This window comes from Piliocolobus tephrosceles, chromosome 5 (genome assembly GCF_002776525.5).
Source record: "Piliocolobus tephrosceles isolate RC106 chromosome 5, ASM277652v3, whole genome shotgun sequence".
Taxonomy (NCBI): Eukaryota; Metazoa; Chordata; class Mammalia; order Primates; family Cercopithecidae; genus Piliocolobus; species Piliocolobus tephrosceles.
In genome coordinates, this window is record NC_045438.1 from 81,912,657 (window position 1) to 81,935,450 (window position 22,794).

Genomic DNA, 22,794 nt, shown 5'->3' on the forward strand with positions numbered 1-22,794 from the left:
TCCTCCTGTAAAGTTTTCCTTTTAAGAAACTGGGAGGAAAACTAAGTGAGAGTGGGGTGAGCCACCACCACCTTCTTGCAGAATCAGGGATGGGTCAGCGTGAATCTAACAGGGCACATGAGTGCATTTAGGCAGTGGAAGGAATAGACCGCAGCAGAGGCTATCATTGCCTCGTCCACATGCCCTCAATGCTCACTGCTCCTGTGCACATCCACAGCCTCTGCAAACACCTGCTACTAAGTACGTCAGCTGGACTTAGGATAATGTTTGGCCTATGCATAAGGAAGCCAGAGGTGCTGGGAAATTGATGCACCCAGGAACAGGCCTCAAGTGTAGCAAATGGTATTATTGGATAAGGGACCTGGAGAACATTAACAGGGAAAGCTAACTTGCCTAGTGCTCGGGAAAGGCCTCTCTGACACCTGAAGGATGAGTAGGAGTCAATCAGACAAAGAGCTGGAAGAAGAGTGTGGATAGGAAGACAGGTAAGATGAAGTCATGGCACACACAAGGAAAGGGCAGGAGAGTAGAGTGGGACACAGAGCCGCAAGAGGGACAGGCAGATCCCATAAAGGGCTTTGGGATTCTTGTCTCGAATCTCAATTTTATGCTCCAACTTATGTGTTGGGAGACCACTATGCCTGGATTACGAAGAATGGTTTTGAGGGAACAAGACTGGAGACAGGGAGACCAGCATGCCCACTTGGCATTTGGAGATATATGTCTGATGTGCAGGGGATATCACGTGACCAGTGATACAGTAATTAAACCCACTGTAGAAGGAATGAGATATTCCAAAGGGACGCTAAAAAATAGCCCAGGCCTGAGCCCTGATGGACACAAACATTGAAGAAAAAGATAGAGGCAGAGGGGATGACAAAGATCAAAGAAGAATAGTCGGAGAGGTAGATGAAAAACTAGAATAGAAACGCACCTAGAGAGCCCTGGAGAAGAGAGTATTTGTAGAAGGCAGGCGTGGTCAGCAGTATCAAATGCTATTGAGAGGTTAAGCAAGAGAAGTCTCATCCACTGCTCTTGGTAGAGCAAAATAACACAATCTTTTGGGAAAACAATTAGCCATGCACATCAGGAATCATAATCCAACTCCTGGGAATTTATTCAGAGGAAATACTGAGATTCAGGGTGGAGAAAGAGATCTGTTTTTATAACTATGATGATATTTATAGTGGTTTTTAAAAACGTGATGGTAAAAAACTTTTAATGCTTCTATAGATAATTGACTAAGTAAATTAAAAGACACATATTTAATGAAATCTTTTGCAACCATTAAAATTATAATTATGGCTACCATGAAGTAACATTAAAATGCATGTTAAATAACATCAAATAAAAAAACAAAACACAAGAATCTACATAAAGAGTAAACATCCATATGGATAAAGACTGGAAGAACATCGAAAATGTAAATACTTCATATGTAAGAGAGGTGGAATTGTTAATTTTAAAAATTATTCTCTGTATTTACTGTTATACTACTTACAGATAATAAATTGCAATCCAAAGAACATACATGTAGCAACTTTATAATCAGTAGAAAAAACTAGTACAATGCCAAACAACTTGATGTCTTGTTATGATGAGAGAAAAAAACATAAAATTTGCCTCCTATACATAAAAATGGGAACAATGGACACTCAGGACTACCAGAGGTGGGAGGTAGAGAGGGAGATCCGTGTTGAAAAACCACCTATCAGGTATATACTCACTACCTGGGTGATGGGATCATTCGTACATCAAACCTCAGAAACACCCAATTTACCCAGTTAAAAACCTGCACGTGTAACCGCGAACCCAAAATAAAAGTTGAAAAAAATTTCGCCACCTATAACACAATTTTTTGCAAGTATTTATGGCTTTCTGGACCAAAGAGGCTCAGGCAACTTAATATACACTCAATGATCATCTAAAGAGAATAAACGCCCAAATAGCCCCTAATGTGAAAACTGTTTACACTTAGAAGCTAATGAAAATAAAAGGAAATTAAGTTAAATGCAGCATAATAGTCACTGGAAATATGGGCTTCTCAAAATCATCGATTCTATGCACCCTCCCACCCATGGGGAAAGGAGACAGATAATTAATATTTTTGAGTACCAACCTGTGCCAAGAATGATGCTAGTCACTCATATCCATAGTTCATGCCAACCCAGGAAGCATGAGGACCTGCAGCAGCATCAGTTACATTCTCCAGGCAACAAGCATCAGAGTCTTAGAGCCTGGTCATGCTTTGTTCTCCCTTTCTCATTGAGAATTTCAGTGACCGTCTGCACAATGGAAGCAAGGTAGACCCAACCTAGTGAAGAGACGGCTTTGTTTTGTCAACTTACCTACATTTGCAAGTCAGAATTGGATAATCACTTCTTTCTTTTATATTTAAACACCTCCTTTCTCTCATCTCAGATTCTTCATCATAGCCCTGAAATTCATTTATGCGGGAGCCTACAGCTGAATGAATCTCTGTTGTGTAATGTTCCTTTATTCTAGTAGTTAATATTTTCATCTCACCCACATACTACAATGTTATGGAACATCAGGGCAATCCCTTCTAGTTGACTAATAAGGAGGATTTCATTTCATCCCTTGGTAATCACATCCTGGGTTTATTCACTCTTCTAATAATTCTATTAGAATGTTTATAAGATGACGTGCTTTTAATTGTTTTCCTGGTCCCAAAGATACAGAGAGCAAGTTTCTCTGATGGGCTTTGTAACATCCATCCTTTATTTTTATTGCTAATGGACTCTCCAGTAATATAAAATGACTGATGAGTGCAGTCAGAGAAAAGCAGAAAAATCAATACCTGTCCAGACTGCATATTAGTTAAAAGCAGGTGAGAAGCTGAGGCTAGCAGACAATAGGATTTCCTCTGCCTCCAAGTATCAGAAAAGGAGGGAGATTATCTCAGATGGGCTGTGAAGCTCTCTACAAAGGAGACTAGAGGATGTTGAAACAAGGGAGTGCTAAAATCACTTGGATAATTCTTAGAAATCTGTGGGAACTGCTTCCAGTAGAGGGCAGTGGTGCACACACACGCTGACCCCAGGCACTACCAAACTAATGTTTTCTCTTTTGCAGGGTTTCTCTCCTCACCTTCTACATCCCGTAGTGACTCTGGCACGATCGAATTGGAAAGCGCACCCTTGTTCAGACACGGTCATTGTTAGCAGAGCCTCAGCAGCTGCAAGTTCACATTTGATGAGCTAGATTCCACATAGCAGATATGCTAAACTTGGTACATGTATTGTCTCATTTAGTCTTCACAACAACCTTATGATACAGGTACTACTGTCATCATCATCATCCCCATTTATAGATAAGAAGAGGTTATCTTGCCCAAGCACACCCAGACAGTGGTTCGCAGAGCTGAGATTGGAACTGGTTCTACCCTACAACCCAAGAGCCTAGCTACTGCTGCTACTGCTCCTCTTCCTCCTCCCCCTCCTCCTCTTCAGTGGCAGGCCTTACTATCTGTTCCATTCATGTATACCCTTCATTATCTTACTGTATGAAATTTTTAAGCAGTGAGACCCTAGGTTACTCATACTTCCACCCACCCATAGCTCACAAAGAATTTTATATATTTGGCTGGGTGCAGTGGCTCACGCCTGTAATCCCAGCACTTTGGGAGGCTGAGGCAGGTGGATCACCTGAGGTTAGGAGTTTGAGACCAGCCTGGTGAAACCCCATCTCTACTAAAAATGCAAAAACTAGCTGGGCATAGTGGGACAAGCCTGTAATCCCAGCTACGCAGGAGGCTGAGGCAAGAGAATTGCTTGAGCCCGGGAGGTGGAGGTTACTGTGAGCCAAGATTGCACTGATGCACTCCAGCCTGGGTGACAGAGTGAGACTCCGTCTGAAAAAAAAAAAAAATTATATATGATAAGTGCACAATAAATAAAGCTGACTAATTCATCATTCAAAAGCCCTTCAGATGTCTTTTACTATACTGTGATGTGTAGAGTAGGCTCTATGTGCTCCCTACTTTGTCTTCATTTACAATCTAAGACAAGTAAATGGCAATGATAAACATGAACCTGTTGAAGACATAGACAAATGAGAAATAAACTTGAACAAATACCTAAATGGAGGAAGTATTCAGATATATATATATATGAATGAATGATTTTATATATGTAAATGGAGGAAGTATTCAGGTGTGTGTGTGTGTGTGTGTGTGTGTGTGTGTGTGTATGTATATATATATATATATATAAAGGGCAAAAGGCTCAGATGTTTTTCTATGCCAGCTTCTTGAATCTTCCCAGTCTGCTACTCCCAGATTTCTTGAAACCTTTCATTCAAGTCCAGGTTAGTTACAACTTCTGATCATTGTCTCCAGGAGTTTCTGCCAGTGGTCACTCCCAGGGAGGGGGGACTTGGGTGGGTTTTTGCACCCAGCCTTTCCTCTGAAGTTTCCAGCCAACCACTAATCTCCTACTGTCCCTCAGAGCATACCCCACTCACCCCAGAATACTCATCCTCATCCTGATTCCTATCAGAGGCAATGACCCTGACTCCTGCCTATCTGCAGTTGATTACCCTTGTTAAGACTGTATAAATATTTACATTTCAATGTGTCTACATGTCATATCTTTTATCATCTTGATTACTAACAAGGATTCATATCAATTATCTGATAGAGTGCTATGGCCTTAGAAAATACCTTACGGTTAACTAAGGTCATTGTGGATAAACTTAGGATATATTTTTATAATTTAAAGAATTAGGCCGGGCACAGGGGCTCACGCTTGTGATCCTAGCACTTTGGGAAGCTGAGGTGGGTGGATCACGAGGTCAGGAGTTTGAGACCAGCCTGTCCAAGATGGTGAAATCCCGTGTCTACCAAATATTTAAAAATTAGCCAGATGTGGTGGCGGGCGCCTGTAGTCCCAGCTACTCGGGAGGCTAAGGCAGGAGAATGGCTTGAACCTGGGAGGCGGAGGTTGCAGTGAGCCAAGATCGCGCCACTGTACTCCAGCCTGGGCGACAGAGAAAGACTCTGTCTCAAAAAAAAAAAGAAAAGAATTAAAGATTAAAGAACACTATGCTGTAGTGACTCCTGGAAATATTAATGGGTTTAAGAGTAGATAATTGAATGTTTGCTTTTCAAATTGGGGTTCACGGATGATTTCTAAGAGGCCCTAACTGTGCTCTAGGAGAAAGTTTAATTTTGCATTCTATTATATTTCATAAAAAATTAATGTAGGCATATTCTGGATTATAATTACCTGTGAAAGTAGAGCACAGTGGTTAAGAGTTTGGTTCTGAAACAGACTGCCTAAGTTTGCATCCTGGCCTTGCCCCTTACTAGGTCTGTGACCTTGGAAATTCTCAGTACCTCAGTTTTTTCATGAGCAAATGGGGTGACTTCACTTGCACCCCAGTGCAATTAGATGGCAATGAGGGTTACGTGGATTAAAACACATAAAGCACTGGAACAGTGCCTGGCTTATATTAAGCAGCTTATAGCTATTAGTCATTTTTATTATGACCAAGAATGCCATATGATTTCAGGGTTTGTGTCTGCCTGAATATTTATAATCACATCATTGTCAAATAACACTACTTGAACTTCAGAACTAAAAGAGAAAAGAAGAAGTTTGGATACATAAATGATGTGCTCACACCAAGTAAAATCCAAATGCTATAACAATGTGCTATGCAAGTGTGGATCTTCAGGAGTTTAAATGGAGAAAATGGGTGGGAGAACTGAGTCACTCCAAAAGCCTAAAGTGATAAATATTGAACTGAAAAGAATGCATATCATAGAAGGCAACACCACATTCCCACTGCAAGAGGCAATTTATTCTCAACAAAACCTCATCTGTCAATATTAAAATCGCATAATAATTTATTATTTTAAAGTAATAAATCATTTTAATTTTAAAAATAATATAAAGAAATAAGAATTTATTATTTTAAATTTCATTTATGTTTAGTTTTGTTTTTATTTCATTTTAAAATTGTTTTTGGAATTGTGTAACAGTTTAAAGCATGAAATGCTTGTGTCTCATTTTTGCTCTAGATATCTAAGTAACATTATCTCCGATTAAGACTGGGACTCCAATGGGCTTCTTCCTTTGAAATGACCCTTAAGTTACTCAGGTTTAAAAACACCGCACTAATTGCTACAGCCTTTCTCTCCGGTTTGAAGTTACCTTTTTAAAAAGTTAAGTCCAGTTTTGCTCTGCTCATGTGAAATTCGAATTCTATAAATCCCTGCTCATATGCAGTGGCCACTTGCATATTGTCATTATTTACTGATTTAACTTCAAAGTCATTTAAATTTTAACATTTGAAAATGTTCTTATCACTTAGTTTGTCTTACACACTGTATATTCATTCAGATGTGCAAACTTAAAAAACAAAACAGCAAAGAACAGGACTTTTGAACTCTTTTTATTTCTTCTTTCTGAAGACATAAAAAATAATCTATACACCCAGCAGCCCCTGTGTTTTTCACGAGGAGAATTCAGCTGCTAGGAAGCCCCCCGAAGAAACCAGACCTCAATAAGACATGAGCGTTCAATCGGAGTGTGGCTGAGGTGACTTGAGCCAGGTCATGGCCGCCCTGGGTCCCTCCTCATGCATCACAGTGTGGGCCCATGCTTGGAAATCCCCTGAACATAGAAAGGAATGGGGCCACCTACATTTTTTATTTTTTGTGCTTTTACTTCTCCTAGCATGCCTACATACCAAGTGTTCTGGCACTTGCAGAGGAAGAGTTGTATTTACAGAAGCCTTGAAGTTTTAATTAACTGCTCTAAACTGTTGAATAAATGCCTGTGTCCCTAGGGATCAAACCCCCATTGAATAAGAGGAAAGACTCTAAGTGCATAGACTGAGACAAATTCCCAGGAGTAATGTCTAATTACTGGCTCCTTCTTTACCCGAGTAGTAAAGGACTATTGATGTCACCATAACATTTAAGAGTTTGCATGAAATAGTGAGCAAGGTAGATGAGTAATCAGTCATTTTCAGCATGATGAATGCAAGCCAGGAATGATATTCAAATTAGTTAACAACTGGGAGCGAAAGGGGGTTGAACAATCAACCCAGTTTCCCTGAAGGCCCCAGCTGTGCCACATGTTGACCCTTCAGTTGCTATATCATGGGGGTGGTCCAGGTCATCGGAAGAGAGGGTATGGAGGGGTGCCCAAGGGGCTCAGAGAACAGCTATTTATCAGCCAGTGGGAAAATATTAGGATATTCTACTATGGCTATGGCTATGGCTATACTAGTGTGTACTGGCTAAATAGCAGCCTGAATTTACCAGTCCTCATGCCCCAGCTGAAAACAAGTAACTTAGTGAAACACAAAGGCTGGTGGTAGACCCTGGCTCAGGTTACAAAGGAGGGTAGGAATTTGCTTATTTTCCACTGGGGCATGAGAATAGGAACTCCTTCCAGCACTTGGCAGTTTTGACTAATTGTTGAAAGGCAAAGAGGCTGGGCGCGGTGGCTCAAGCCTGTAATCCCAGCACTTTGGGAGGCCGAGATGGGCGGATCACGAGGTCAGGAGATCGAGACCATCCTGGTTAACACGGTGAAACCCCATCTCTACTAAAAAATACAAAAAACTAGCCGGGCGAGGTGGCGGGCCCCTGTAGTCCCAGCTACTTGGGAGGCTGAGGCAGGAGAATGGCATAAACCCGGGAGTCGGAGCTTACAGTGAGCTGAGATGCAGCCACTGCACTCCAGCCCGGGGGACAGAACGAGACTCCGTCTCAAAAAAAAAAAAAAAAAAGAAAAGAAAGGCAAAGAAAGCAACCCCAACATAAGAGGTGTGCCAGAATCGACCTTATTTTGAGGACAAGATATTAGATTTTAACTGAAGTGAGCAGACAGCAGATTTTCAATTTTAATTGAATGTACAGTTGTTCTTGCAGTGAGGGTATCCTCTTATATATTTGAATCAAATTTCAAAGCATTTGCTTGGTGAATGTTTAAACTGCATGTTCTCTAGCTACTATCAAACCAGTTGCAAAAATAAACAATCACTGATGGATGGGTAAATGGGTAAAACCGGTGCTTTTCTATTTGCTACAGTTCTAGAAGCCACTGATTTTTCACCTCTCTTGCCAGGAACAGGTAGGCTTTTGAGTGAAAGAGAAGTCATGCTTTCATGAATGGGAGGGTGGGTGTTCACAAGATAAGTACTTTGGATCTGAATGATTGAAGGAAATGACTTTTCTAAACCACCCTTGCAAATAATTAAGTCAGTAAGGGTACAGTTTCTTTCATACGACACGGTTCACCCACCCATCCCATCCGCAGCTCCCACACTTGCCACGTGGACCCTGCGTCATGCACAAAATAGCCCACACTCACTTTCATACTGATGACAAATATCAACACATGAGAACACACAAGCTGTCACCAAATCTGATGTGGTAAACTAAAGCTATCATTATTTCAAATCACTCATCACCTAAATACTTTGCAATCCAGGCAAAGTTATTATGCTTTCTTAAACTAAGTTCCTCAAGTCATATTATTTGAAGCCGTTGTCCAAGCTTGTCATTTAATGGAAACTCTATGTAGAAAAATGCCAAGATGAGGATCTTAAGAGTCAAGAAACTTTAATCAGAGAAAGGAAAGATGAGGATCTTAAGAGTCAAACACCTTTAACCAGAGAAAGGAAAGAGAAGCAAATTCTTCCTATTTCTCTCTTGTCACAGAAGTCTGTCTATGGGGCAGGTTTATTAAGAATATAACTGACCCCCTCTCAGCAGATGGGGATGGGAACAGTGACTTTGGTGTGGACCTCCCCTTCAAATTTGCAGTTTGTTAGAGCTACCCGTCAATCATCTCTACCTTACTGCCACTCTCTGGGAAGGAGGAGGGGAGAGAGGGAGGAGAACACAGCTCAAGGCAGGTACCTAAACACAGGTCTGAAAATACCCTGGTCCAGAACCTTCTGGTGATTGCACGTGTTGATATTTATGGTCTCCAGAAACAAATTTAATTGTCTTTTGGAAAATGGGCAGTCTTGTGTGAAAAAAGCAGGACAAAGTTATGGTTGCCTCATGCCCTTATCTGGGCTTTGCTTTGCTGGACTTTGTGTGAGCCCTAATTAGCTGGTCCCCACCATGCCTTTTGTGGAGCTGAGTGAGGAGGCCCACTTGCTGACCTAGGGAGTTGGGAGTGAAGAGCTGGAGCTATTGCTGCCTCTACCCCTTTCTTCTGCAGCAGCTGAGGTCCCCAGCATAAGGGCTCTCCCGAGAACCAAACCCCAGCAAAGGAACTGTGTGCCTTGACCTCCTTTGCTGATGACTCAGGCAGTATGTCATTTAAAAATCCCTGAAGGTTTTTGAAAAGAGAGAAAGGGAAATGGATGTGGAATGAATGCCTGTTCTATAGTGGGCAGTGCCTCATTTAATCTTCCCCAAAGTTAAATTATTTTCCAGATGAGGAAACCAATGCTCACAGAGAAACAAGATCAATTAGGAAATATGGATTAGGATATAGAGAAAGGAAGCTCCCCTCTCCTTCACCCTCCCCTCCCCCAACACTCCCACCTCTACGGCCCCCCAAAAGTGAATGCTGACGTCCAGGCAACTCACACCAGAACAAAAGTACTGTATTTTCCTAGTGGTGCCAGCGAAGCCTGGAGGCTGGCAAACAGAAGCCTGTGGCAGCATCCCAAGATCTCCTCCCTGTCCTGTGTCCAGTCCACTCTAATCCTAAAGGGAACCTATGACTCTCGTATTCCACGTGGCATGGCTCTCACCAGTCTTGCTTCTTTCTCACACCTTCCCTCCTCATGGTCTTCTCATCCTGTGTCTTTTCCCTTCTTAATCACAGTGTTATAGATAAAGGGCCCCTCGCCTCATGAAATCCAATCCCCAGCTGATTTACTTGCCTGGCATACAACTTTTAAGTACTCTCCACTGCAGTCTATAAAGCCAAGACAATAACACTCACCCTCACACCTCGGGATTTTGCACATTAACTTGTTAATGGTTTGGCAAACATTAGCCCCCCACCATAAAGGCTGAGATAAAACTCTGTCTTCCCCTCCTTTCTGTTTTTTTTTTTTTTTTTTAACTAAAGCTAAAAATCTTCCTGCGCGTTAGAAAGCTGATATTTTATTTACGATAATTGTAAAAATCAGCAAGTTGGATGCACTGGAGAAAAAACCAAAATTGCACATATCTGTACTTCACTTTTTATCTAACCAAACAGTGCAATGTTATGGGGACACAGACGCCTTCTCTGTGTAAGTGATCGTCATATAGAGCTTGACATCCCTCATCCATCACACTGCCCTCTGTGCATTTCAGGGCTTGGAATAAACAAATCCGGGAGGCCATATATGTTCTTGTTGTCTAAGTTCATTTCACAGCACATTGTTTAATGTGAATTTTTAATATGTCATCCAGGTTCGTGTCAGTGAGTCAGTCTGAGGAGCTAATGAAGGTGTGTCGGTTGAGGGAGAACTGGCTACGTCAGTGCCCTGATCCCCTGATCCCCTGATCCCCTCCGGCTCACTCTCTGTACAATTCTACCCCAGCCTTACAAATACAAACTTTCTCCGCCAAACCTCCCTTGAGTCAAGGCTGTCAGTCATTCCCAGCTCAGCAGTAGTTTTACAAAATGCACAAAGGGTAATTATGGAAACACCCCCCGCTGATTTTCGTATGTAACCTTACCTTGGGACTGGAACCCAAGCCCCCACTTCAACTGCTTCCTATGCAACTTAAACTTGGCAAGTGCAATAGCATATAACTGCTTGGAGGGGGAGAAGAAAGCAGGGGGTGGAGGTGGGAAAGGGGAAGTTCAGATTAGCACAGCCTTGATCTTGAAGATTATTATAAATCCTTTAGCACTGTTGAAACAATTAGATCATTTGATTGGCCTTAACATTCCTCATCCCATAAATTAGCCTGGTGGGTGCCTCCTACTGTTAAGCAATGCATTATATTGTTCCAACACCAACATCTGGCTAATGGAGAACAGACCAATTTTAATTTTAGCTCTTAGAAATTATACCTATCCCAGTCCTTATGATAACCTCTATAACGAATATGTAGAAATGTGGCTTTTGTCATTAACATTTTATTTGAAAAATTCCTTTTTTTCTAGGTATAACATGAATAAAACTTCTAAATGGTGCTCAGTTTCAAAAGTTGTTTTCTCCCTCAAAATTTGCAAGTAGATATTTTCAAATGGTAAATTTCATTGAAAATAGTTTATTTCAAACACCATCTTTTACAAATTGCAAATACTAATACTTCTGAGATGCAAATATTCACACAGCATGAAGTACAATGCTTTCTACCACTATAACACTAAAACAAATAGAACATATGTTCCCTGATTCTTTATAATTCTCCTGAATTATAAAACCAAATAGACAAATAAGCACACATATCAATCGTTGAACCCATAAAAGTAAAAAGATAATGTCAAGTTCATCATTAATTTTCACCTTTATTTGAGAGAGAGATGAGACGAAGAGAGTGATATACAGAAAAGAGAAGGTGAGAGGGAGAAAGAGAAGGCAAGGAGAGACAAAAAAGAAAGTAAAACTTTGCAGGGGCACCAGGGTGGCACTCACTGAGCAGGAGGCACTGCCTTTGTTACATCCCAGGAGGGCAGAAGCAGCAATGGGATCTCACAAGACGAGGCAAAAGGTACGAGATAGTAATCAGCCCTAAAATAACGCTTTCTATGTGCCAGGTACCCTAAATGCATGAATTGCTTTAATCCTCATAACAACCTTATGAGGTTTAAATCCATTTTTGGTTGAGGACATTAAGATACAAGGAGGTTAAGTACCTTGCTCAAGGTCATACAGACAGTAAAGGGCAAAACCAGAATTAGAACCCAGGAGACAGACCCCAAGAATCCATACACTTATCACCATGCTGTACTCCATCCCAAATGTACTAGAATTTACCCAGCCGGGTTACTGTTGCTCCATCAGAGCAGCCGCCTGAGAGAATCTGCCTCCATTCTAAAGACTGCCCCTGCTCAGCCTCTGGGTCACTTCCTTTGAGACTGCCCTGGGACCTGTACCACATTCCTTTGCTCTTTAGTGGTGGCAAGTTTTTAACCGCTTGAGAGTGGATGTGACTTTTTGGAACTGCTGAGAATCAGAGGCATTCATAGAGAACAGAGTGAGCTCTGGAAAATAATTTTTAGATTATTTTCTAAAATTATTTTTAGATTAAAAACAGAATGATGTTAAAGGTAATAAAGTAGCTTTCTGTGTGTCCCAGGAATTAGCTTTGCTAGTAACAAAAGAATCTTAAGCCCAATTGTATTGGCAATCATAGATGACTAAAATTTGCATTTAAGGATCATCTAGATCTTCTGGAAGTCTGCTTGTTTTGATCACTTTCCAGTCATTTCCAGACTCTGTCTGCTACTCACTGTGTCTGAGGAGCCTTTCCACTAAGCTCTTTTATCTTTAGTATAGTCTTTTGTGCCTTCAGCTTTCCTGTAAGGGCTTCTAGAGCATTCTTGTCTTTCCTGATAAGCAGAGAAAGTATTAGGTACTATGACATTGGTAGGGCTGAAATAGGAATCCTGGTCTTTTAAACTCTGATATCTAATGAGAGATATGCCAGAAGGAGATAAGACAACTTCAATAGGCAGACTCCACAGGCCACAGTGCTTGGGGAATCTCAATTCTGATGCAGGGGCATCAGTGTTGCTTGCTCCAAGACTTATTAGTTCATGCAGCGTTAATTAATTAGAATCAGGAGAACTGACTCACACTAACTATGCACATTAGAAACTGACATATAAACCAGAGTAGACATTTATTTGTTTGTATGGGGGGAATTTTCCTTCTCATAACTATACAACCTCTTGTGATCAAATACAGTGCATTTATCCAGTATGTTAAAATTTATTTCTCTCTTTCTGGATTTCAAGGACTTTAATCATTGGTTACCACATCACCACTTAAGACAATACATATTACAATAGATTAGGTTACTAATCCTGCATTAGGTTATCTGCATTATCCATTTCCTTGCATTATTGTCTGTGTTTGGTCACCTTAAATGGGCTATTTCCCAGCCCATGTGCAACTCACCTCTTGATTTGGACCACCAGAGTTTCTCAGTTGATAATTTTTGTTCTTTACTTGGTTAGAATTTAGGTATATAGTACTAGGTTTAAATGAAATAAAAGCAAAATGTTTAACTGTTCCCTCCTCACTAATAACAATAACAATTATAACTGGCATCTGTTGAGCTCCTCTTGTTGCACTTTGCAGATACTAAGTCATTTAACCCTCACCACCACCCTAGGAGGTACTTTCCATTATTATCTACATTTCATAGGTAAGGAAACTGACCTGAGAAATAACTTTCTCAGGGTCACAGGGTCAATAAGTGTCAGTAAGTGTCAGAGCTAAAATGCAAAAGCAGTTTGATGCCCACAGTCTTAACCACAACACTGAATTACTCTCTTAGCCTCTTTGCAACTTGGGTGTTACTACTACTACTGAAAAAAAAAAAGGAAGCAGCTGTTTTTCTCACTTGCCCTGACTCTAGCTAACCGTTCTCGACTTTTTTGCATTTTATCCATGCAGAACAAAGCTATATTTGTAATCGAACTCCAGATAAATAAGTACCTGTTTTTTAGCAGTCAAAATTTGAAAATATTTAGCTGAAGCTGGTAAAATATTTAAATTCAACAACATCCTGAATAGAATGTAAGGATTCTTTCCTTTGTTATCAAAACCTAAAGGTATCCATAGGTTCATTCCATTCTGCACTTCAGTTGTTTTCTTACAAACAACCCACCCTCACCCCTACCCCTAGTTTCTGGGGCCACCAGATGGGGACAGCACCTCCTGGGCAGGAGAACATGGAGCATAGTGGCCGTGCACACAATCAGCAGTGAGATTGAGGGAAAAGACTGCAGAAATGTTGGGCATCTGGAATCATAGTTCATGTCTGACTGAGAAATCTTAGGAAGCCCATTTAATTGTTCTGCCCCCGTTTTCCTCTCTTTGAAATGGCGTTAACAGTACTTGCCTCTGTCTACTTTATGCGGGGACATTTGACCCTCAAGAGGCAATGTTTAGAATAGCACTTTGCCCCCCAGGGTGTATAATCCAAATAGAATTCACATTTGTTGTATTATTTTCTACTGCTGTATACCTGCAAGAGACTATTTTTTTTTTATTATTATACTTTAAGTTCTAGGGTACATGTGCACAACGTGCAGGTTTGTTACATATGTATACATGTGCCATGTTGGTGTGCTGCACCCATTAACTCGCCATTTACATTAGGTATATCTCCTAATGCTATCTCTCCCCCCTCCCCGCTTCCCACAATAGGCTCCGGTGTGTGATGTTCCCCTTCCTGTGTCCAAGTGATCTCATTGTTCAATTCTCACCTATGAGTGAGAACATGTGGTGTTTGGTTTTCTGTTCTTGCGATAGTTTGCTGAGAATGATGGTTTCCAGCTGTATCCATGTCCCTACAAAGGACACGAACTCATCCTTTTTATGGCTGCATCGTATTCCATGGTGTATATGTGCCACATTTTCTTAATCCAGTCTGTCACTGATGGACATTTGGGTTGATTCCAAGTCTTAACTATTGTGAATAGTGCCACAATAAACATACGTGTGCATGTGTCTTTATAGCAGCATGATTTATAATCCTTTGGGTATACACCCAGTAATGGGATGACTGGGTCAAATGGTATTTCCAGTTCTAGATCCTTGAAGGATCCCCACACTGTTTTCCACAATGGTTGAACTAGTTTACAGTCCCACCAACAGTGTAAAAGTGTTCCTATTTCTCCACATCCTCTCCAGCACCTTTTGTTTCCTGACTTTTTAATAATTGTCATTCTAACTGGTGTGAGATGGTATCTCATTGTGGATTTGATTTGCATTTCTTTGATGGCAAGTGATGATGAGCATTTTTTCATGTGTCTGTTGGCTGTATGAACGTCTTCTTTTGAGAAGTGTCTGTTCATATCCTTTGCCCACTTTTTGATGGGGTTGTTTGTTTTTTTCTTGTAAATTTGTTTGAGTTCTTTGTAGGTTCTGGATATTAGCCCTTTGTCAGATGAGTAGATTGCAAAAATTTTCTCCCATTCTGTACGTTACCTGTTCACTCTGATGGTAGTTTCTTTTGCTGTGCAGAAGCTCTTTAGTTTAATTAGATCCCATCTGTCAATTCTGGCTTTTGTTGCCATTGCTTTTGGTGTTTTAGACATGAAGTCCTTGCCCATGCCTATGTCCTGAATGGTATTACCTAGGTTTTCTTCTGGGGTTTTTATGGTTTTAGGTCTAACATTTAAGTCTCTAATCCATCTTGAATTAATTTTCGTATAAGGAGTAAGGAAAGGATCCAGTTTCAGCTTTCTACTTATGGCTAGCCAGTTTTCCCAGCACCATTTATTAAATAGGGAATCCTTTCCCCATTTCTTGTTTTTGTCAGGTGTGTCAAAGATCAGATGGCTGTAGATGTGTGGTATTATTTCTGAGGGCTCTGTTCTGTTCCATTGGTCTATAGCTCTGTTTTGGTACCAGTACCATGCTGTTTTGGTTACTGTAGCCTTGTAGTATAGTTTGAAGTCAGGTAGCGTGATGCTTCCAGCTTTGTTCTTTTGGCTTAGAATTGTCTTGGCAATGTATGCTCCTTTTTGGTTCCATATGAACTTTAAAGCAGTTTCTTCCAATTCTGTGAAGAAAGTCTTTGGTAGCTTAATGGGGATGGCATTGAATCTATAAATTACCTTGGGCAGTATGGCCATTTTCACGATATTGATTCTTCCTATCCACGAGCATGGAATGTTCTTCCATTTGTTTGTGTCCTCTTTTATTTCACTGAGCAGTGGTTTGTAGTTCTCCTTGAAGAGGTCCTTCACACCCCTTGTAAGTTAGATTCCTAGGAATTTTATTCTCTTTGAAGCAGTTGTGAATGGAAGTTCATTCATGATTTGACTCTCTGTCTGTTATTGGTGTATAAGAATGCTTGTGATTTTTGCACATTGATTTTGTATCCTGAGACTTTGCTGAAGTTGCTTATCAGCTTAAATAGATTTTGGGCTGAGACAATGGGATTTTATAAACATACAATCATGTCATCTGCAAACAGGGACAATTTGACTTCTTCTTTTCCTAACTGAATACCCTTTATTTCTTTCTCTTGCCTGATTGCCCTAGCCAGAAATTCCACATTATGTTGAATAGGAGTGGTGAGAGAGGGCATCCCTGTCTTGTGTCAGTTTTCAAAGGGAATGCTTCCAGTTTTTGCCTATTCAGTATGATATTGGCTGTGGGTTTGTCATAAATAGCTCTTATTATTTTGAGATACGTTATATCAATACTGAATTTATTGAGAGTTTTTAGCATGAAAGGCTGTTGAATTTTGTCAAAGGCCTTTTCTGCATCTATTGAGATATCATGTGGTTTTTGTCTTTGGTTCTGTTTATATGCTGGATTACGTTTATTGATTTGCGAATGTTGAACCAGCCTTGCATCCCAGGGATGAAGCCCACTTGATCATGGTGGATAAGCTTTTTGATGTGCTGCTGGATTCGGTTTGCCAGTATTTTATTGAGGATTTTTGCATCAGTGTTCTTCAGGGTCTAAAATTCTCTTTTTTGTTGTGTCTCTGCCAGGTTTTGGTATCAGGATGATGTTGGCCTCATAAAATGAGTTAGAGAGGATTCCCTCTTTTTCTATTGATTGGAATAGTTTCTGAAGGAATGGTACCAGCTCCTCCTTGTACCTCAGGTATAATTTGGATGTGAATCCATCTGGTCCTGTACTGCTTTTGGTTGGTAGGTTATTAATTATTGCCTCAATTTCATAACCTGCTATTGGTCTATTCAGGGATTCAACTTTTTCCTGGTTTAGTCTTGGGAGAGTGTGTATGTCCAGGAATTTATCCATTTCTTCTAGGTTTTCTAGTTTATTTGCATAGAGGTGTTTATAGTATTCTCTGATGGTAGTTTGCATTTCTGTGGGGTCGGTGATGATATCCCCTTTATCATTTTTTATTGTGTCTATTTGATTCTTCTCTCTTTTCTTCTTTATTAGTCTTGCTAGTGGTCTATCCATTTTGTTGTTGTTTTCAAAAACCAGCTCCTGGATTCATTGATTTTTGGAGGGATTTTTATGTCTCTATCTCCTTCAGTTCTGCTCTGATCTTAGTTATTTCTTGCCATCTGCTAGCTTTTGAATGTGTTTGCTCTTGCTTCTCTAGTTCTTTTAATTGTGATGTTAGGGTGTCAATTTTAGATCTTTCCTGCTTTCTCTTGTGGGCATTTAGTGCTACAAATTTCCCTCTGCACACTGCTTTAAACGTGTCCCAGACATTCTGGTATGTTGTATCTTTGTTCTCATTGGTTTCAAAGAACATTTTTATTTCTGCCTTCATTTCATTATGTACCCAATAGTCATTCAGGAGCAGGTTGTTCAGTTTCCATGTAGTTGAGTGGTTTTGATTGAGTTTCTTAATCCTGAGTTCTAGTTTGATTGCACTGTGGTCTGAGAGACAGTTTGTTAAAATTTCTGTTCTTGCACATTTGCTGAGGAGTGCTTTACTTCCAACTATGTGGTCAATTTTGGAATAAGTGCAATGTGGTGCTAAGAAGAATGTATATTCTGTTGATTTAGGGTGCAGAGTTCTGTCAATGTCTATGAGGTCTGCTTGGTAAAGAGTTGAGTCCAATTCCTGGATATCCTTGTTAACTTTCTGTCTCGTTGATCTGTCTATTGTTGACAGTGCGGTGTTAAAATCTCCCATTATTGTTGTGCGGGAGTCTAAGTCTCTTCGTAAGTCTCTAAGGACTTCCTTTATGAATTTGGGTGCTCCTGTATTGGGTGCATATATATTTAGGATAGTTAGCTCTTCTTGTCGAATTGATCCCTTTACCATTATGTAATGGCCTTCTTTGTCTCTTTTGATCTTTGTTGGTTTAAAGTCTGTTTTATCAGAGACTAGGACTACAACCTCTGCCTTTTTTTGTTTTCCGTTTGCTTGGTAGATCTTCCTCTATCTCTCTATTTTGAGCCTATATGTGTCTCTGCATGTGAGATGGGTCTCCTGAATACAGCAAACTGATGGGTCTTGACTCTTTATCCAATTTGCCAGTCTGTGTCTTTTAATTGGACCATTTACATTTAAAGTTAATATTGTTATGTGTGAACTTGATCCTGTCATTATGATATTAGCTGGTTATTTTGCTCGCTAATTGATGCAGTTTCTTCCTAGCATCGACAGTCTTTACATTTTGGCATGTTTTTGCAATGGCTGGTACCAGTTGTTCCTTTCCATGTTTAGTGCTTCCTTCAGGATCTCTTGCAGGGCAGGCCTGGTAGTGACAAAGTCTCTAAGCATTCGCTTGTCTGTAAAGGATTTTATTTCTCCTTCACTTATGAAATTTAGCTTGGCTGGATATGAAATTCTGGGTTGAAAATTCTTTTCTTTAAGAATGTTGAATATTGGCCCCCACTCTCTTCTGGCTTGGAGAGTTTCTGCCGAGAGATCTGCTGTTAGTCTGATGAGCTTCCTTTTGTGAGTAACCTGACCTTTCTCTCCGGCTGCCCTTAACATTTTTTCCTTCATTTCAACTTTGGTGAATCTGACAATTATGTGTCTTGGAGTTGCTCTTCTTGAGGAATATCTTTGTGGCGTTCTCTGTATTTCCTGAATTTGAATGTTGGCCTGCCTTGCTAGGTTGGGGAAGTTCTCCTAGATCATATCCTGCAGAGTGTTTTCTAACTTGGTTCCATTCTCCCCGTCACCTTCAGGCACAACAATCAGACGTAGATTTGGTCTTTTCACATAATCCCATATTTCTTGAAGGCTTTGTTCAATTCTTTTTACTCTTTTTTCTCTGAACTTCTCTTCTCACTTCATTTCATTCATTTGATCTTCAATCACTGATACTCTTTCTTCCAGTTGATCGAGTCGGTTACTGAAGCTTGTACATTTGTCACGTAGTTCTCATGTCATGGTTTTCATCTCTATCAGTTTGTTTATGGACTTCTCTGCATTGGTTATTCTAGTTATCCATTCTTCCATTCTTTTTTCAAGGTTTTTAGTTTTTTTGCACTGGGTGTGTAGTTCCTCCTTTAGCTCTGAGAGGTTTGATCAACTGAAGCCTTCTTCTCTGAACTTGTCAAAGTCATTCTCAGTCCAGCTTTGTTCCGTTGTTGGTGATGAGCTGCGTTCCTTTGGAGGGGGAGATGCGCTCTGATTTTTTGAATTTCCAGCTTTTCTGCACTGCTTTTTCCCCATCTTTGTGATTTTATCTGCTTTGGTCTTTGATGATGGTGGTGTACTGATGGGGTTTTGGTCTGGGTGTCTTTTCTGTTTGTTAGTTTTCCTTCTCACAGTCAGGACCCTCACCTGCAGGTCTGTTGGAGTTTGCTTGAGGTCCACTCCAGACCCTGTTTGCCTGGGTATCAGCAGCAGAGGCTGCAGAAGATAGAATATTCCTGAACAGCAAGTGTTGCTGTCTGATTCTTGCTCTGGAAGCTTCATCTCAGAGGTGTACCCAGCCATGTGAGGTGTGAGGTGTCAGTCTGCACCTAGTGGGGGATGTTTCCCAGTTAGGCTACTCAGCAGTCAGAGACCCACTTGAGCAGGCAGTCTGTCCGTTCTCAGATCTCAACCTCCGTGCTGGGAGAACCATTGCTCTCTTCAAAGCTGTCAGACAGGGACATTTACATCTGCAGAGGTTTTGCTGCTTTTTGTTTACCTATGCCCTGTCCACAGAGGTGGAGTCTACAGAGGCCGGCAGGCCTTCTTGAGCTGCGGTGTGCTCCACCCAGTTCGAGCTTCCAGGCAGCTTTGTTAACTTACTTAAGCCTCAGCAATGGCGGGTGTTCCTCCCCCATCCTCGCTGCCACCTTGCAGTTAGATCTCAGACTGCTGTACTAGCAATGAGGGAGGCTCCGTGGGCGTGGGACCCTTCAGGTCAGGCATGGGATATAATCTCCTGGTGTGACGTTTGCTAAGACCCTTGGTAAAGCGCAGTATTAACGTGGGAGTTACCTGATTTTCCAGGTGTTTTGTGTTTCAGTTTCCCTTGGCTAGGAAAAGTAATTCCCTTCCCGCTTGTACTTCCCAGGTGAGGCGATGCCTCGCCCTGCTTCAGCTCTCGCTGGTTGGGCTGCACCCACTGACCAGTACTGACTGTCCGACACGCCCCAGCGAGATGAACCTGGTACCTCAGTTGAAAATGCAAAAATCACCTGTCTTCTGTGTCGCTTACGCTGGAGGCTGGAGCTGTTCCTATTCTGCCATCTTGGGCACCCCCCCAACATGAGACTATTTTTAAGCTCGTTTCTTTTAGCCTACTTATAGCAACAGATATATTTTGAATGTTGACCTTTGCACAGCCTTAAAGAACATTATTAAACAAAGTAAATGGCCTCTCAGTGACAGCTGAGGTGTAGTGGGAGGACACCCAGGTGAAGTCAGGGTGTCTGGGTTCAAGTCCTGAGTCCAGGTTCTAGCATCTAAGTTGGATGCCACTGAGGAAGCCACTTATCCTCCCTGGGTCTCAGTTTCTTCATCTGTAAAATAGGAGCACTAGTTTGGAGTTCTGATGATTGCACAGGGGAATGAATATGAAATGACTTTATCAAATGCCATAAACCTTCAAATGTTCATACTACTAGTAGGCAAGGAGAAGCAGAAAAGCCTCAGGACTGGAAGAAGCATTTTGATGTTGGCATAGATGCTTGGGGCTCTTGTTCAAATGTAGATTCCATTGATCTGAGGGTAGGTATTGAAATCGGACATTTCTAAAATGCCATGGTTCCACAGGCTAACTCCCAGTCTCCTTTTCCCTGGTTTCAAAATGTTCATATTATTCGAAGAGAGCTCAAACATCTTCTGGTCTGATTCTTTCCTTTTACAGGTCAAGAAACTAAGGCTCAGAGAGGTCAGCTGACTTCTCCAGGGCTGACTCCTCACACCTTCTCTATTTTCTCCAACTTCTGAGTGGTTTCTTACAGCAGGGGGCACAGGCTACTTCTGTGGACAAGGAGCTCCTGAAAGAATGGAGGGGGAGTGGGTACTATTTTAGGACGCTAGTCACTTTGCACCTCAATTGTTTTCTCTGTGCAAAGGAGAAAGGTCTATTCTTAGACATCAGCCAGAGCTTGGAAGAAATAGACTCAATCATTAAAATAATCCATACACACCTCAGTAAGTTAATACAGGCATCCATATAGGAGCTGGGTAGAAAGGAAACAACAGGTACTTTGAAAGGCTTACAACACATATTTGTACCAGGGCCATGTAAAAGCCATTTCCACGCCAAGAGGAAGGGCATTCATTATTTTCATTTAACATTTATTAAATAAAGTGTGTTGCGGATCAGGCTCTTATAATCTGAGCCCCTTTTGACTGTGTGCATAAGCTTTTCAGATACCTGCAATTTCTTCCTCTTACTTACAAAGATGCTTATTGAACTGCAAGAGGTAAGTAAACATTAGAAGAGATCTTGGAAGAAATCTGTTAAATAGTTCAAGGGCTCTTCCTGGCAGAAGGAATCAGATACCTGACCTTCAATATATCACAAAAGACTCCAGCAGAAGGAATTGAACCTTCAAATGTTCATACTACTAGTAGGCAAGGAGAAGCAGAAAAGTCTCAGGACTGATTGGAAGAAACATTCTGATGTTGGACTAGATGCTTGGGACTCTTGTTCAAATGCAGATTCCATTGATCTGGGGTAGGTATTGAAACCTGGCATTTCTCACAAGCTCCCAGATGATCTGATACTGGGTTAGCAACACCACTTTGAGTAGCAACTTCATTCTGTATATATCCATTCTTGGTATCACTGGACAGTCTGCAAGCCTTTCTGGGGCTAGCATTAAGCAAAACTATAAGTTGATAAAGATTGCCCCTCAGTAGAGAAGTAACAAATATTACCTCTATCACCAAACATAGAATCTGAAAGTCCTAAATAATATTAAGGAATTTGTAATTTAATATGTCACTCTCTCCAGGGTTACTTGCCTTTGACTAAGAGCTGGCAGGAAAGGAGACAGCTTAACACAATATTCCTCCAGAGGTGCCATTTCAGGTATGAAGGAAGTGTTGGTGGGAGTCCTATCTTAAGGGTCATGCCCTTTCTAGCATCCCACAGTCACTTTTAAATATTCTGACTTCAGAATATGTCTTTTGAGTCCTACACCTGACATAGCCAAAGCTAATTTATGTACAGCTCTCTGTAGCCACAGGTTTCACACCCATGGTTTCAACCAACTGTGTATCAAAAATGTTTTTTAAAACAATATAATATGGCAAAATAATACAAAGAAAAACTATATAACTATTTATATGGAACTTATATAGTATTAGGTATTATAATATTGTATATATAATAATGTATTGCATGTATTCCATGTAACTATTTATATAGAATTTATATTGTATTAGGTATTATAAGTAATCTAGAGATTATTTAAAGTCTATGGAAGAATGTGCATGGGTTATATGCAAACACAATGCCACTTTATATAATGCACTTGAGCATCCCTGGATTTTGGTATACCTGACCTGAGTTTATAGAAATTTTATTTCTACAAACTTAGGAGGCAGAGGTTGCAGTGAGCTGAGATCATACCACTGCACTCCAGCCTGGGAGACAGAGGGGGAGTCTGGAAAAAAATAATAAGAAGAAAGAAGAAAGCAAGCAAACAAGAAAGAAAGAGAAAATAAAAATAGCTACCACGAAAACTTGTTGAGATAACACGTTAAGTGAGAAAAGAAAGAAAGAAAGAAAGAAAGAAAGAAAGAAAGAAAGAAAGAAA